The sequence below is a fragment of the Aedes aegypti genome, chromosome 3 (genome assembly GCF_002204515.2).
Source record: "Aedes aegypti strain LVP_AGWG chromosome 3, AaegL5.0 Primary Assembly, whole genome shotgun sequence".
Classification (NCBI taxonomy): domain Eukaryota; kingdom Metazoa; phylum Arthropoda; class Insecta; order Diptera; family Culicidae; genus Aedes; species Aedes aegypti.
The window spans coordinates 193,027,236-193,045,030 of record NC_035109.1 but is presented as its reverse complement, the minus strand read 5'-3'; the positions used below and the strand labels follow the sequence as shown (position 1 = coordinate 193,045,030).

The window sequence follows — 17,795 nt, the reverse complement described above, 5'->3', positions numbered from 1 at the left end:
GGAGTGCCAATCGGAGTCAGGAGGAAAAGTGTTAGTCGTTCGCGTCTAGTACTTTTCTCTCCAACAGTTGTAAAAGATTTGACGCGCCCTTCTTCAAACAAACCTTTCCGTGGAAAGCTCGACAAGTATTGCAAATTCTAATACTCAATCTGTTGGATCATATGGCTGGAAGGAGATTCTCTATTTCCCGCGGGTTTCGCGTAAGTGTTTCTACTTACGGGTCTGCCACCCCCCTTTTGGCCCTTCATACAGCGATATGTTGAATGCAGATTGGTAATACAATTTGACCTTACTGTTGAGCGGAGCCGCATGCAGAGCAAGACTCAAGCAAGGATTGGTGGCTACCTACATACATACATACATTTATTCAAATTATGCTTTTATATTCATATTTTAATGTTTAAAGTTGAAGACATTTGTAAAGAACTGGTAGCAGATTGCAGAGGCTTAGTATCTATTTTAATGCAAGTCTCTAAAATGTCTATTTTTTGAACGGAAGGTCTCTAAAGTCAATTTTAACCAAACTTGGCTTGATTTTCCTTATTCTGATTGCAGTAAATCCTGGTGCAAAATTGAACAGGCTTCAGAGAAAAAATATATATTATAATGCAGCTATTGAGCTGGTTCTTCAAGATGTTCATCTCAAATTCTTCGAGGAAAACCTTCATGAAAATTCAGGAGTTTTTTTTTCAGAGATCGCATCAGGAATGCTTTAGGGGACAACTACAAGAATCTCTCCAGAAATTATTTTACAGATTCATCTACCATTTGTCCCAGAAATTCTTCCAGTGATTTTCTAAAGGATGCTTAGAGAATAGTCTTCAGAATTTTCTACAGGAAATCATTGAGCAGTCCAACGAAACTGCCTTTAGTAATTTTCTCAGAAATTATTTCATTTATTTTTTTTTTCCAAAATATTATACTAAGAGTTTTTTTTCATACATTTCTCTACTAATCCTTCAACCGAATTCTCAGTTGTTTCTCTAGGAGATCCTACATTTTTATTGAAGATGATCTTAACGGAAATCTTGGAGGATATACTAAGAAAATCGATGAAAGAATCACTTGATAAAATCATAGTTGACTCAGTACTTCCTAGAGAAATATCTAAAAGGATCTTTGGAGAAAATCCAAATAATATCTTTTAGGTTATTTTTGTGATTATCTTTGGAAAAATGCAGGTTACATCTCAAGATAACCGAAACCAAATTCTTGGAGGAATTCCTTAGGAAAATTCTTGGCGGAATAAACGGGAAATAATCACTTAATTAGCTCCTTGTTAAATGTTCGGAATAATCGGAATTTTTGGAATTATATCTGTTTCCTGCTTGGTCCATTTTCATTCTCTTTTTGGTTCCTATCTGGTCGGCGTCAGATGGGACCAAGTACAAAACTTGGGGAAATTGGATTATTCTCTCATTAGAAGCGAAATTATCTTACCTCCGTTTCACTTTGACGAGATTTTATGAAAGCTGTAAACTGCGAGAGATATGTAACAAATTTACTTTGGATGATCAATAAAAATCAATAAAAGTGTGCAGTCAGAGTGGACCAAGTGTTTATTGTCATAATAGCGAAAATGATCATCGCGCTGAAGGAAAAGAAAAACATTTCAAGAGATTTGTCAGATTTTTCGATTCTTATATTTATCCATAAATAGAAATTTATAAATATTACTAAATTCGATGCATTTGATTTTGATATTTGACCATTTACCACATTTGGATGTGTGATCAAAAATTTCAACAATTTCTGTGCAGACAGAGCAGACCAAGTGTAGAAAAGCAATAAACTGATTGATTATTGCAATTTTTTAGTCGATTTCAGAGTCCGATACTATGGTGTAGGGGAAGACGGGGTAAGACCGCCCGCCTAAGCAATTTAATTCATATGTCAAAATAAAAAATCATCAAAAACTTTTTCAACGCAGCATGTCGTTTTTTGAAGCATTAGGCATGATCAAAAAATATCACAGGTGTTGTATTTGTAAAAAAATATTTGGTTCTTGAAGCTTAAAGACGGGGTAAAACCGCCCACCCACGGGGTAAAAGCGACCATCACGATTTTCATACACAGTTTTGCGAAAACATGTATCAGTTCTCTGTGATTTTAAAAAGTATAATGTTTTACGAATTCTACATTGATTGACGAGGATATTGGATTACTTTTAGGTTCAATTTATTCAAAAAACTTAGATATATACTTATTATCACATTGAATCACCCATATTTTGGAAAAGTTTGCGGATTTGGCTTGTATTTTTTACAAAATTGGTTTCATTTTACTTGAATAGTAATGTACAATGTAGCTATAACATTTAAAATGTTTAGACATTTTATTTGGTATAAATTAGGGATGGCGGTCTTACCCCATCAACAGTGGTCGGTTTTACCCCGCTTGCGCTATTTTTACAACTATGGCTTTATTTCAAAGCTAAATATTTACAATTCATATGTCACTTCACCGAAGCATATTTTACATTTCTGTTAAAGCATAGACAGGTAATTTTCTATGTTTTTAGAAAAATATACCTTCTGAAATCCTTAAGAGAGCATCTGTTAAAATTAGATCAAATTCAATATCGATGAGCAGAAACTTTGTTTTTGATATTTGTTATGGAAAATTTTATATAAATGTCACCCAAAATGATTCGGAATGTTGAAAATCTTGTGTTTATGGAAAGTGCTTTGTGAACTTTTAAGGAGAATGCCATTTTCATGCCAAACTGAAGGTGGTCCGTCTTACCCCGGCGGGCGCTCTTACCCCGTCTTCCCCTAGGTATGGAATGTGCAAGAACCCACTTACTGGTCCAGTATACTTTGGTCGGTACTCAAGATTTTCACTTGGTCCACTATGACTGAACACATATTTGAATATTTCTGGTCTTAAATGCCCTGACCCTGCAAAAATTTAATTTTCAAGCTATCGTAATGTCACTGATTTCGGTATTGACGAATGGATTTTTGAAGAATTTATGATACTGGTGTCGAAGGGTCTTGATAATCTGCTAATCTTAGAGATATGCGCCCAGTTTAACCATGCAAGCATTAAATGATTGTTGTTTTCCTAGAAATTGTTCAGTCAGAGTGGACCAAGTACACATTGTCCATCAAAAAATCGTTCTATCAGAGGCTTAGTTATGATTTTTCATGATTCACTTCACATTATATTGTTTGGAAGTAACATAAAGATGGGTATAAATATTGAACCAAAATTTAAACGAGTTCAAAAATTACAGAGCGTTAGACTTTAAATCCATTTTTCTCGAAATATGAAAAATGTCACTTGGTCCACTCTGACTTAACGCCGACCATCTGGTCTTTTTTACAGTCTAGAGGTATCTAATGTTCCTATTTTGAAGGCATTTAAACACTACCAGCCCAGTGTGATCAACAGAGTAATTTTCAAAATAAAAATTTAAATAATTCTGAACAATTATTTGCTCCACAGATATATAAATTGCATTCGAAGCTAGCTAAAATTCATTGAGAAAGCTTTCGTGCAAGTTGGAAGAGTTGCTTTAGTAAATCGTTAGAAAATTGAGCGAAAGGATGGCATACTTATCCTGATCGTTTTTGAATCTTACTTAGTCTTCTTGTTTCTCGTGGAGTCAACAAAACCCCAGCCTAAATATTCTAATATTTCGTTTTAATAATATTATTTGAGTCTATTTGCATAAATTTGGCCCATTATTCCGGATTTTTAGAATATTTCAAATCATATGATGTGATTCCAAAATGTATGTACCATTGCATTGATTCTAATTATTTGGAAACGTTTAAATATAAATATACTTGTCGAGATTTGTGGGGGCCTCTAAAATGTGAGGGCCCGGGGGCCATGACCTCCTCGCCAAACCCCCCCGTAAATGCGGCCCTGGCACTAGCAGAAAGCTTAAAACAAAAAAGTTCGGTCAGTTAATCTACTATTTATTCAGTTAGGTGCCTTTAAAACGGTAATTGGGGCAGATTTCGACCATAATTGGTCGGCGTGAAGTCAGAGTGGACCAAGTGACATTTTTCATATTTCGAGAAAAATGGGTTTAAAGTCTAACGCTCTGTAATTTTTGAACTCGTTTAAATTTTTGTTCAATATTTCTACACATCTTTGTAATACTTTCAAACAATATAATGTGAAGCGATAATCATGTAAAATCATTATCCAATCCTCTAATAGAACGATTTTTTGATGGACTATGTGCACTTGGTCCACTCTGACTGAACTAAAGACCACCGTTCAGTGAGTTGGTTCACTCTGACTGAATAATTTCTGTGAAAATAACAATCATTGATTGCTTGCATGGTCAAACTGGATGCATATCTTTAAGATAAGCAGATTATCAAGACCCTTCGACACCAGTATTTTCAATTCTTCAATGATCCATTCGTCTATACCGAAATCAGTGGCATTACGATATATTGAAAATTAAGGATTTGCAGGGTCAGGGCATTGAAGACCAGAAATATTCAAATATATGTTCAGTCAGAGTGGACCATGTGAAAATGTTGAGTACCGTCCAAAATATACTGGTCCAATAAGCGGTTTTTGCACATTCCATAAATACACCATAGAACTACCATAAAATTCTATCGGACTCTGGAATTGACTCGAAAAATGCAATAATCAATCAGTTTATTGCTTTTCAACACTTGGTCCGCTCTGTCTGCACAAAATTTGTTGCAATTTCTGACCACCCATCCAAATATGGTAAATGGTCAAAAATCAAAATCAAATGCATCGTATTAAGTAATATTTTTAAATTCCTATTGATAGATAAGTAGAAGGATCATTCGATTTCGAAAAATCTGACAAATCTCTTGATATGTTTTTCATTTTCTCGCATTCCTCAGCGCGCTGATCATTTTCGCTGTTATGGTAATAAGCACTTGGTCCACTCTGACTGCACACTTTTAAAGATTTTTATTGATCATCCAGAGTAAATTTGTTACATATCTCTCGCAGTTTACAGCATTCATCAAATCTGATTAGAGTGAAACGGAGGTAAGGCAATTTCGCATCTAATGAGAAAATAATCCAATTTTCCCAAGTTTTGTACTTGGTCCCCTCTGACTTAACACCGACCAATTGAATTCCGACCTGATTCACATTGAAGCAGTCGGATTCCACATAATTATTACTGATATTCTCACACAAACCAGGACATAATGTCCATTACAAAATATTGGTTAAAATTTCCGCATAGTTATATGTGGGATTTTGACAGAATACCATGCAAGTTTTTGATAACATTTAAAATAGGATACCTTGTTAGTTTTGGAGGGTGTCCTCACATGACTCTGGGTCGAATAGCATCCTATTCAAGAATCAGATCGAATATTCAGAACAATTCTCACATTATTCTTGGTTCTTAGAGAATTATTTGACATTGAAATGAAAACAGGAGTGAAAAGCCATAATACTAAGTTTTACTCGTAACATGAGCAATATTTTCAACATTTCAAAAGAATGTTAAATAAAGTGAAAAAATGAAAACGAACTTTTAATAACATTTTAAGGAACCATTAATTAAATAATGATATAATTTACCAATTAGTTCCATGTTGTATTTTTTATAGAGATTTAAAGCGATATCTTAGTAAAATTTACTTTTAAGTGGGCTTTTTATCACTCTTAGAATATTCTTCAAATTTTCTGCAGTTGTATCGATAGAATTAATTCAAAAACCTTGGAGAAGAATGTAAGAAATTTATGCAAAAATATATGAGTCAGCAATTTTCTACAAGTATTTCTTTGGGAATTTACACTATACTGATATTTCAATAGATTCCAGAGGTTTCTGCAGATTCAAATCTAGCCATATAACAGGAAATGTATTAGCAAATTTAATAACTTCCGGGCTATCAGACAGTCCTCCCAAGAATAAAATTTGGAATAGTGTATATGACTTCTTATAGAATTTTATCCAATAATTCAATGTCTGTATTCAAAGTTTTGTTACACAGAATTATCATGACCCTTGAGGATTTTGATGAACCATTTTTTCAAATGTCGCGCTAGAATTTCGAGTATTATACGTTTATATTATATTGCATTCTTAATACAGTCAACTCTGCATAACTTGATATTCAAGGGACCATAGAGTTAGGGCGGTATCGAGTTACAGAACACAAAACCAATGCAAATGCGATACAAGGGACCATCGAGGTAGCCAAGAAAACCAACTTTTACTAGGGTTCTCTAACTCGATATCGAGATACGAAATATCGAGTAAGGGAGAGTTGACTGTATATTAAAAAAAAAACTTGAGCCTCAAACAAGGGGCGCTAAAATGTTGGATTGCAACAGGGCACTTTGCTGCTAGCCCGGCCGTGTTTCTAGTTCATTAGTTAAAGTTTCTATCATAAGTTTGAAAATGCTCCATGAAATCTTTTTGCTACAAATCAAGCTAAATTCGATGTTAGGTTTACCGCATGTGCTCCTACAATACTAAAATAAATCAGAAATGCTTAATTGAGTGCAGTATAATACAGTTAACTCTCCCTTACTCGATATTCCGTATCTCGATATCGAGTTAAAGAACCATAGTAAAAATTGGTTTTCATGGCTAACTCGATGGTCCCTTGGAATGCAGTTGCACTGCTTTTGTGTTCTGTAACTCGATACCTCCCTAACTCGATGGTCCCTTCAATATCGAGTAAGGGAGATATGACTGTATAAATTGTATCAATTTTCTCTAGAAATATCGCCGGTTTTGAATATTAACTTAATTAAAAAAAAGCTAGCATTCGCTATTGCGCTAAATGAATGAAGCATGCAAGAAACAACCAAATTGTGAGCCTTGATGCTTGAATTTTTTCAATTGATTTGCTTAGAAAGGATACTGATAGCACTGGCTTTTGTATCGTCAAGGTTATAGATTGAAAAACAACGGGGCAGTCCTTTTTGAGCTGTCACGTCCTGTCCTAGACTTAGTGTGGAGCTCGCAACATACTAACAAAGCAACTTAGTTCAGCAAAACTATTACAAAAGTAAACAGTATTTGTATGACACTTCATGTCAGAATTATTTTCGTTGGAAGCAATAACATTTGAAGCTTTATATTCGAATTTTAACTCCTCAGAGGCACGAAGGCTTTCTCCGCTGACCTGCGGTCAATTCCAATAAAGTTGATTTCGTCCGCAGAGCCAAAGAGCATATGCAATCGTATGATGTTAGTGCCGTTTTTCTGTACACCAGATCTCCTAATAGCAATCTCGTGTGCAATGTTGCGCAGCAAATTCGAAAGTGCGTCTCCTTGGTTCAATCCTTCTAACGTCACACTGAACTGAATCTTACACCATCTTGAAATCAACAGATGATGAGTCTGCAATACTTTCGAAATTTATCTAATATCATTCGCAAGGTGAACATTTGGTGCGTTGTCGAACGACATTTACGAAAACCAGCCTGATACTCGCCAACGAAGGATTCCCCGAGCTGTCAGTCATACGTGTCAGTATTTTGTACGCCGAATTCAGTAGAGTAATGCCTTAAGAATTGATGCACTCCAATCTATGCCCTTCCTTGTAGATGATATGGTATGAGGCCAGTTTGATTGTCGATTTTTATGTGTTTACATACCCACTATCAAAGTTACCCAAAACCGAAAAAAGAACTTAGAACACTCAGAAAAATATTGAATCACCCTCAAAAGTTAGGCATCACCTAAACACCGTAATATTCACGACACTATATCTCGATATGCTGATGATCTATAATGGTGCGGTCTTCAGCAAAGAGGTTCAGCAGATCAAGCACATTCGGAAATCAAAAAGGTTGGTTCGCAATTTTGCCGCTAGGTGTGAAATTGAACATTTTAAGGATGATCTATCTTTATATTCACATGAGATAGAAAGTTTGAGTCTTCGGCACAGTTGTACAGAAACACAAGGACACCCGGAAGGTATACAAACTTTTAAGTTTTGGTTCGGCGCTAGTGAGCATATAAAAAATAGCATCATTCTCATGATCCTGAAAAGATAGAAAATTCGAGTCTTCGACAAAGTTCTTCAGGAGGTTAAATACACCCAAAATGCGCACTAGTGAACATATTAAATTAAACACATGAAACAATTTTTATCTTGTTAACTACGTAAGATAGATAGTTCGAATTTTCGGCAAAGTTGTTCAAAAAGTCAATGGTAAATAGCCGAAAAGCAGACAGTTTGATTTACAATTTTGCCGTCGGGAGGCGCATTTGATACATATTGAATATGTGAAACTACATTTTTAAGTTGGTTTTGTATTGTGATTCAGATGAAATATCAATTTTGACTTTTCGGCAATGTCGTTCAGACAATCTAAGTAATCTGGAAGGCAAACATTTTAATTCGTTATTATTCCACTGGTTGGAATTGAGCATTTATAGCTTGAAATTAAAGACATCCTCCCATTATAAAGCGTTTTATCAGTGAAAATGCGGTCCAACGTTACCATGAAAACCTACTTTCACTCTGGTTCTTCAACTCGATATCGAGGTATGGATTTTGCAAATGGAAGTGATTAAGGTTAGAATCATGTCATATTCAAGTGATTCATATATAGACAATTTAAGGGGGAGGAGCTGAAACTTCGTGCTACAATATCGGCCATAGGAGTTTCCCTGCGTAAATCCATTCGAAATTAAAAGATTCGAACGGCTACCCGACGGTAGAAAATTAGCTAGTGAATGAGCATGATTTTAATTTACCTGATGGGTATAATTCTTAAACAAGCGATCTTTAATTAAAAATGAGCATTGTTGGAGATACTACCTGGAAAATTCCGGAAACGAAAAATGATACCGTTCATCACGAGCCTCGACGATTCGTTTGCGAGGAGGGCAATCCCAAAAATTAAACTTTTGGTTGCCCCTGCAACCTTGCTATCTTCCTTCACAAGCCAGACGTCCTTAACGTGAGAAGAACCTCCGCAAATCATGCATTTAGCATCCATGCGGCAATGATTGGTACCATGACACCACTTTTGGCACCGACGGCATTGAGTGGGGTGCAATTCACTTTTGTAAAAGTGAACTCAATAATATTCTTGAGAAAGTCCTTTCCGAAGAATTCCATATTGGGTTCTCTTTTTCATAATGATTACTTGGACTTGAGAAAATCCAAGTAAATCATTTATCCCCTTTTTGATCGCTTCAGGTGACTTATAGTCACTTGACAGACCTTTCAACACGACTTTGAACAAACGTTCAGTTTTGTATTCGTAAATAAAAAACTATGCTTCTTCTTTTCAAGATGTTTGAAAAGAAGTTCGCGATTAAGAGTTTCCGGTAAAATGCGACAGTCTCCTTTCTTTGCGATTTGGAAGGAAACCGTGATTCCCCTAATGGAGTTCAAGATCTCCTACCTAAATACTCCAAATTAGGAACAACTGACCACGATACGTGGCACGATACTGTTTCCTCACTTAAAAGTGCGCATTCCGAAAAAAAACGTCCTTTCTTCCATTTTTGCCGCTTTTAGTGACAGTTTAAATCCCGCTTTTTTTGGGAGGATGTTGGGAATTCAGAGATTCACTTTTCCTTTTGCTTGTGGTTGCAACCATTTTGAGTGACTAAACGAAAGAAGAAGAGACATTCTAAGAAGTTTTTTTCCAAGAAGGTGTCCACGAAGGGTTGCCACCGATAGCTTTCACTATCGGGTTCAACGAAAAATCGAAGACACGTGTCCTAACAAGGATCCTAAAAGGGTACTACTTTTCAAATTTTTCATAGAGCAGTTCCGAATCCTCTCAGTTTTACTTTTACAACCATCGATCTTGATGTAATCTTAATATAAGCAATGCTTTTGCAACTTTAACGTATTGTATTGTTGGTAGAGAATTTGTTTCCCCCTGTTTTGGAGCGTCTTGCTGGGTAGTGCTTTGTGAAGCCCAAGCAGGACAGTTCGGTTTTGCGTCGTCCGATAGATTTTGCTGACGGTTTCGCGCGTGTTTTCGTTGCCGGAGATTTTTTTTTCTGTTTTGGAGCGTCTTGCTGGGTACGTATTTGGGAAGGCCCAAGCAAGACGGTTTGTTATCGGGACGCCAAGAAGTTTTGCTGTCAGTGTCAGTTTTGTGTTCAGTCGAGAATGAATTATCAACTGGTGAGTTCGTTTCATGCTTATGATAACACATTTTTTCTTGAAAGCGTAACTTTTATGTAATATTAAAACATACTCTGTATGGTTTGTCACTATAAGTGTCGGCATTATGCTTTTTTCTTATACAATTTCAATATACATATATTTTTCTCTATTTGACATTATTAAAAATAATCTTTTGAATTGTTCGACATTGTGAATGTTGTATTTTCTAAAACTTCTACCATATCGAGACAAAATGCACAGTAATACTCATATGTAATTTTCAAACAAACTATGTATGGTTCGTCACTACAAGTGTCGGCATTATTCGTGTTTCATATAAGTTAAAATATATACATGCAATTTTCAGTTTTCGTCATTAATAAAAACGTTTTTTGAATTGTTCGACATTATAGATGTTGACGTATTTTTTCCAAAAACTTTTCGAGACAAAAATACAAAACTAGCTTTAAATACAAGTCGTATATTTCCCCATTGTCCATGGATCGCATCACCGACCAGAGGTGACTCCCAGATCTTTTCCTCCCTCACTAATAAACACCCTTCCCGTGGTGATTGTGGAGATGCAGAGGTATTCTCGGTCTCTAGAAGCAACAATCATTACACCCTAACATTCCTTCCCCATCCCAACTGACTGTAAGGACTTGGCCGGCGCCGTTATTGATCAATAATATTAGATCTGCTAAAATTGCACTTCGAGAGTAAGCGGAAACTCCCATCCCTTATTCATTTGGATCGTAGTGCAATTCTTACCAGTTCCGATCAATCACGGAGTAGCAACCATTGACATGTACAGTCAGCCTATGCTATGCTATGCTATTTGACGTATTCTATTGTTGGTGCATTAGCAAAATGTGTTGTGAAATTCGATTCTGTGTGTCGATCTTAAACTAAAATATAGTCACTGTGTTTTACGGTACGTACTTGAAAAATATATGTGACTCACAAACACTTGCTGCCTTGAAAATTAATCTTTATTCCGGGTTTATAAGACCAAATAGAAAGCCTTCCTGTTTAGTGACATTTTGTGTACACTATTGATATATCAGCAAACAAAACATGTGACAGTTGATTTAGCATTTTCGACGAATCAATAGCAGCAATCGGAGCAACACTCTCGCTCGACTATAATATTGAATATAAAAATTCCACTCTAATGGGAAGGGAAAAACTCATGGATGGGAGATAGATTCATTGATATTTATCATCCCGCATGGCATTCGCCACGAGATATGCAGTCTGCAGTTTAGTCGGTACATGATTTAGCAGCGTGGGACGATGAAAATTTTCGGTACCAATAGAAAGTCACGTTTCTCATTTAAACGCAAACATCAGTTCTGTGAAATGCAATCTTTTAACTTTTGACGCAATTCTGATTATGATGTAAAAAATCGTACCAATAAGTGATGGAATTTTTCAAGAAATGTTTTATAATGTTTTATTTGAGGGATCCAGAATAAAATGGGTGTAAGTGACATGGTTGGTTTTAGGTTAAGTACATTGGAACATTCTACTGTTTCCAAGATTTTAAACGTGGAAGCGCTCTTAGAACGATTTATGAACATAAGGACGAAAGGACATATGATCAAACGACAAATGCTCGTAAATGATGGGAAATTTTACCTTCTTTGAAAATTTGTTTTAACCTTTTTTACTTTCTTTTTTGTTCTGTATAGTTTTGTCATACTTCCTTCTCCTTTCGACCTATAGTCGTAGATTCTATAAGCAAAAATACATTTTTCTTAAAAATGAGTAATTTAGGGACATTGGAAACGATCAACGATTTTTAAATCAATGGAAAATTAAAAAATGCTGCAATTTTGACTATTATTGAGGGATTTCTTTCGTTTAAGTTTCTATGGTATCGTATGGATGCTCAATAAGACAAAACTAGTTTTTTTTAAGATCAATGGAAGTTTTGAAAATGTCCACCGGAGTTATTTCGGTGGCTTACTGGGTCAGAACGGGTAAAAATCACACCAAATTCCTTTGCGTCAACTTTTACCCGAATAATTGGTATAAATCTGACTCCAGCTCATTTTTTTGTATACTTTTAATTACGAATGCCAAGTGAAAGCTAATTTTTTTAATGGGATCAGCTTTGGTCTTGGGTAATTTTTCTTTATCGGGCCTCCTTGAGACAAATAAGCGAATAAGTATGTAAGATTTGTAGTTGATCATCAAACGAACTATTAATCAATTCCACTTTTTCTGTATTGAGCATCGGACAACTCCGCTTATTTCGAGATTCTTAGCATTTATAACAGAACAAAATCATAATGCACCGGCTCAAAATTCAAACAGACACATATTCGGAACACCCGAGTTTTGTATGCTGGTATTGTAAAAGCATTCAATTGAAATGTGTCTTTTAATTTCCAGGAAAAGACGGTTGTTTACATCTCAACTCTAATGCTTTTAACGCTAATTTGAACTTCAGAAGTTGTAACATTTTATTTGCGATTATAGATAGGAAAATATGAAATTTTACTTCCGTCATCACCTCTCAAATTTAGCACAATCCCCAGAAGAAGAGAATAATGAAAGTGACTTATTTTCAGTGTAGTTTGATATGACTTTTCTTGCATTTGCTAGTTTTATAGTCTAAAGCGAAAACCAATTCATAAATGAAAATTAGCTTTAAGAATTAACCTTCGGGCTGTCGCGCTGTTGAACTTTGTACAACAGTTGTGATTTATATGCTGATTTTGCAACAAAGATATCTATCGACACCAAATCAAAATGTATTCCTCAAGAATCTTCCTAAGAACAATAATCGACAGTTTTTATTTACAGTATGGCCCTTTATAATATGATAAAATCAACAAATGTACATGAAAGTCGCATAATAATGAACGCACTATGTACGCTTCGAGAAAACCACAGTTTGAAATCGTCCTATCTTAAAATCCAGATAATATAGAAACTTGGGGTCTTTAGTAAAGTTGTTCTGGAGGTGAAGCGCTATCTGATGGTACCTCATTTAATTCGGAATTTGACCGCTAGGTGGCACTAGTGGGCATGGAAGTGTTACTTTTGTTTTGTAGATATTTCAGGATCCTGACCATTTAGAAAGATGTCGTCTTCGGCAAAGTTGTTTAGTAAGTAAAGGACTATTATTGTTTGAGCTAGTTGATTCAAAATGTTGCCACTAGGCGGCGCTAGTGAGCATGAAACTTTTGTTTGCAGATATCTCAGGAGCCTGACCACTTAGAAAGATAGTGTCTTCGGCAAAGTAGTAACGTAAAACGCGCGACTACTCGCGTTACAAAAATTCGCGCGACGACCGAAAGGTTAAATATGTTTCAAGAAATAACTGAAAATAAGCACTTAATTTTTAGATATTTTTCAAAGAACAACACAATATTGGGGAAGAAAACTTCTCATCACAGAATCTAGACAGAACCAGGTGATGTATGTGTCAAACGCACATGAATAGGGACAAATAAAATACCGTAATCCAGGGTATCATTGATTAGCGGGGTAACATCTCAGGTAACCATAAGCCGTAAATCGGGCCATATACGGCTTATATAGTGCTATTTAACGGCTCATTAACATTATATCAGCCGTAAAACAACATTTTGGCCCAATATATGGCTTATTGGTTACCTGGGATTGATTGGAATGACTCATCTCGTAAAATGTTCGTATAATCATTTATTGATGGAACATTTCCAAACCATGAATTGTGCTTCTCTTTCTTATATTCATGAGCTAATGAAAGCGAAGATTTTTGCAAAAATTGCGTTTACCTTATGCGTAAATTTGTCAACTTTTCGAAACAAAGATTCCAATGGGTAAGGATGACACTACCAAACATTCATGTCTCACATAAGTTCAGCAAACGATATTAGCAAGGAAAATGAGGTTCTTACTAAAAATGGCATCGCCGAGAACGATTTCGTTGTCAAAACTTTCATAAGTATGCTCAATTAGACAACATTAACGAATTACTATAAACAATATAGAATTCCCTTAGGAAATTGCTTACGTTTAGGCGTGTTTCGGGGTTCGGAGTATTTTTATTTTTAAAATAACTCAAAACGTAAATGACTTGTAAGCGTTTGACCTTCATATTCGGCTTCGGGGGCCATGATTTAAGTAAGTAACGACGTTTTCAATATTATCGAATGTTGTTTACATAGGTGATCAATGTAACCCCATATCAGCATAATCAAAAAGTCACATAAAACATTTTTTTTAAACATGCTTAAATCTTCCAAAAAACAAAATTCAGTGATTGGCAGTACTTGTTTTAAAAATATAGAACTTGCAACATTTGCATTTTCAAACGAAATATTTAAGAAATATTCAAAAAAATGATCAATGTTACCCCGGATTACGGTAATAAAGATTGGATTCGGAAAAAATGCGACACTTTGTATTGGGTGCAACTTTTCATCGCGTGGGTAAAAATTAATGAAATTTTGAGTAATACTAGTTTTATGTTTATGTGTGTTAAATTTTATCGCGATCTGTCAAGTAGTTTTCAAGATGCATTCGAAACAAGAAGAGCTACGCCAGCAAATCCTGGTCATGCGCACAGATGAATCGGCAAAAGGCTTGGAATCCACCATTCCACTGTGTCCCGCGTTGTGAAGATGTTCCAGGAGACGAAGACCACCGAGCAACGCGCTGGAACCGGCCGAAAACCGAAAACGGAATACCCAGAGAAGGTAGTACTATGTGTTTTTAAGGTCAGGAAAGCGCCAAACCGGACTGACAAGCAAAACACGGTGGTCAAATTGCGTGCGCGGAAGCTTTACCGTGAGTGGTTGGTCAAGCCAGGCTGTCTTGGACTCATGGACGCAGCCCTTCCTCGGCTCTCACCTGTAATCGTTTGGTTACAAATTGTAGATTCTTGTTTTGTATTTGTTGATGTTTGTCGGACCCTTCACGTTTCTTGTTTAAAAACAGAAGGAAAATATCATAGGAGTGATAGGGTTCAGTATCGCTGTAAATGTCTTTGTCCGCTACCAATTATCAATCATGGCGGAACGATTATTCATATATGAAGCGAGATGGCATGTTAAGACGGTAAAATAAGACGGAATGTGGGAAAACATGAAACTCAGCAGCCATTGCCCAAATTAGGCAGCTATTTCAATCAGGCGTCCGTGTGCTAAAGACGTGGTTCCCCCTCTAGCCCTTAGCAGGAGCTAAGTGGGTGTTAGGGAAAGTCACCGCTCAGGACCTCTTGTTCTTGTTTCGTCATTGTTTCCATCCAGCACACGGCCCGCGAAGGCGTCAGGTTCCCGTGTCTAACTGTTAAGGATTTTCGCCGTCCATCATTGGACAAATCCTCAGGCCAAGGAGGATTTCCCTTGTCGGCCGTCCAAGGTGGCCATACCACGGCCGGTCGATTGTGTCTACGAGGGAAGACACCTGTGAACTCCACCATCCAGCAACGACCTTTGGCCCTTCAACATACCTGAATACCCGTCCAAACATCGCCGCTTCGCCATTCCGGCCGCACAGCAGGATTGGTGTCGCTGTGTCGGCCATTCTTCCAATCATCAACCAACGGCAGCGGTATGTACCGGTACAAATACTAAATTGGATAATACAGAACAACACGCACACGCCACAATTAGGAAATTTTAATAAATGTACTAGCAACATGAAAGTTTCCTGGAGTTTTTGTATTCGCGAAAAGCTCCTGAGTGTCTTGAGTTGGCCTGGCACCATATAATATTACCGCTTAGTTTCACACCGTGGTCCCACGCTGTTCTGGCTGGATCTCGCTTCGTGCCATTACGCCAAGCCCGTAATGGATTGATATGAAGCGAAAGGCATTAATATGGTCTCAAAGAAGGCGAACCCGCCAAATACACCAGAACTTCGTCCAATCGAAAAGTTTTGGGTGATAATGAAGAAGAAGTTGGAGAAAAGCGGAAAACATTCAAAACCGATAAAGCTTTGGAGAAAAACGGGGAGATATTGTGTAAGAAAGATGTACAAAGCCTCGCTCAAGATCTTATGAGCAGTGTTAAGAGAAATGTACGAGCATTCAGCTTGGATGAGGAAATTCAATAAATAATTTATGCCAAAACATAGCTAATATATATGTAGTTATTTAATCTCTGAAAATTTGAGTATCTGATTTAAAAAAAAATTGATGATCATTTTTGTGTGTCTCATTTTTTCCGAGTGCAGTCTTTAAATAAAATGTAACAATTACTAGTCTCATTGAAAAAAAAAAATGAATTTAGTGGAAAGGCGATACTGGGTTCTTTTTGAGAGCTGCAAGCAAATCCCAACACAGTGATAGACTTTATAAATTGAGTTTCGAGGGAAGAATATTCTATTTAATATGAATCACGATTGAAATAAATAAAACCAGAATAACTTAAACGTGGTTTTCAGTCCATATTCTGCCGTGAATCGCAAGTCAGTCCCATCTGTAAAATGTAGGCATTGAGAAAATGGGCTGTGAAGTTTCCAAACTCGATTTCTATACGAATATTCCAAAAATTCCAACAGTATTCGAAAATTTTCAAATCTTAATAAAACTTTCACATTTTGATTTTCACTGCGATTTCTTCTGTGAAGAAAGATAATCAAAACGCGGTTCATTTTTGTGTTACACGTTGCGAAAACCTGTAGTGGGACTGATAAGCAATTACTTTTCATTATAGAACAATTTGAATTGCTTTTTTTTCCTACTTTTTCCGAACAAATCTTATTATTATCTTATTAGGGCAGCTGAAAGAGCATCGGAAGATATGTTGAAAACTGTAATTAATCCAATTTTGACGAAAATGCAGATGGGACTGACTTGCGATTCACGTCAGTATATAGGCTGGAAGGATTGACCTGTAAATTTTCGATAGCTCACTGGAGTCCGCGCGGTTTTCCCAATTTTTCCCTAGCTTGTGTCGATTAATCCGAAATTCTCATATGACCACTCTGCTAGTTCATTTATAGACAAATGAACTGCGCTTATGTGTTATATTTTTAACACAAAGATGAATTGAACTCTTAAAGTGAAATCATGTGACGATTAAATTGTTATTATTTTCGCAATTGTCACACGTCGAACTTGCTATGCAGCATGCCCATATTGACTTACCTCTCGGCAGCGCTTTACGCGTACTTAACTAGTTTGTCCTTCACCACGAACATCAAACAATAGCGTGGATCATCTTTCAATCGTGGCAAATACGCTTAGCTATAGCACGTAGTTTATTTGAATTTATCTGTTTGACTTGCTGCTTAACGATGCATTAGTTGGTTATAGTTCTTTTCACCGATGCCGGCTGAAACTCAATCACTGAATGTATGGAACGACGTAACCGAACACGACACACACATTTTCCAGTGTTTTTTATTTCTTCTCGAAACGTAACCGCAGGATTTTATATTACACAATCATAACACTCTCTCCTCTACCACTTATTCACTTGCGGTTAAGTCCGATCTTACAGTGCAGCTCTTTTTTGCAGATGTTTTGTGCTACACGCTCCAAGAATTTCCTTTGTATTTGATTCGACGACGTAAGGTAAACTCCTGTCGGCCTGAGCCAACTTCCTTGGAAGGGCAGACGGTTTGCTTCCTCTCTCTCGCTATTGTGAATATTGTGATGATTATGCACTAAACTGCACCGATTAAACGAGATGTCCTTTGTTTTTCAACGGCACGAAACAATTGCCCGATACTAGAAGTACTTATACAGTGCAAAGTGGTTAACGATTGATATTGCAATTCAGG

At 36.5% G+C, this 17,795-nt stretch overlaps 1 protein-coding gene across 25 annotated transcripts in view; it reads right to left on the bottom strand.

The window, feature by feature from the left end:
• LOC5571400 (PDF receptor) overlaps nucleotides 1–17,795 on the bottom strand; it is a 219,402-nt gene that overhangs the window by 193,346 nt on the left and 8,261 nt on the right. For 9 of the 25 annotated variants that reach the window (XM_021855679.1, XM_021855685.1, XM_021855698.1 and 6 more), the window contains exon 2: nucleotides 17,158–17,751. The gene's annotated coding sequence lies outside the window, so the exon portion shown is untranslated. The remainder of the gene's footprint in view (nucleotides 1–17,157; nucleotides 17,752–17,795) is intronic. The other 16 variants (XM_021855688.1, XM_021855677.1, XM_021855683.1 and 13 more) reach the window with 3 other exon arrangements.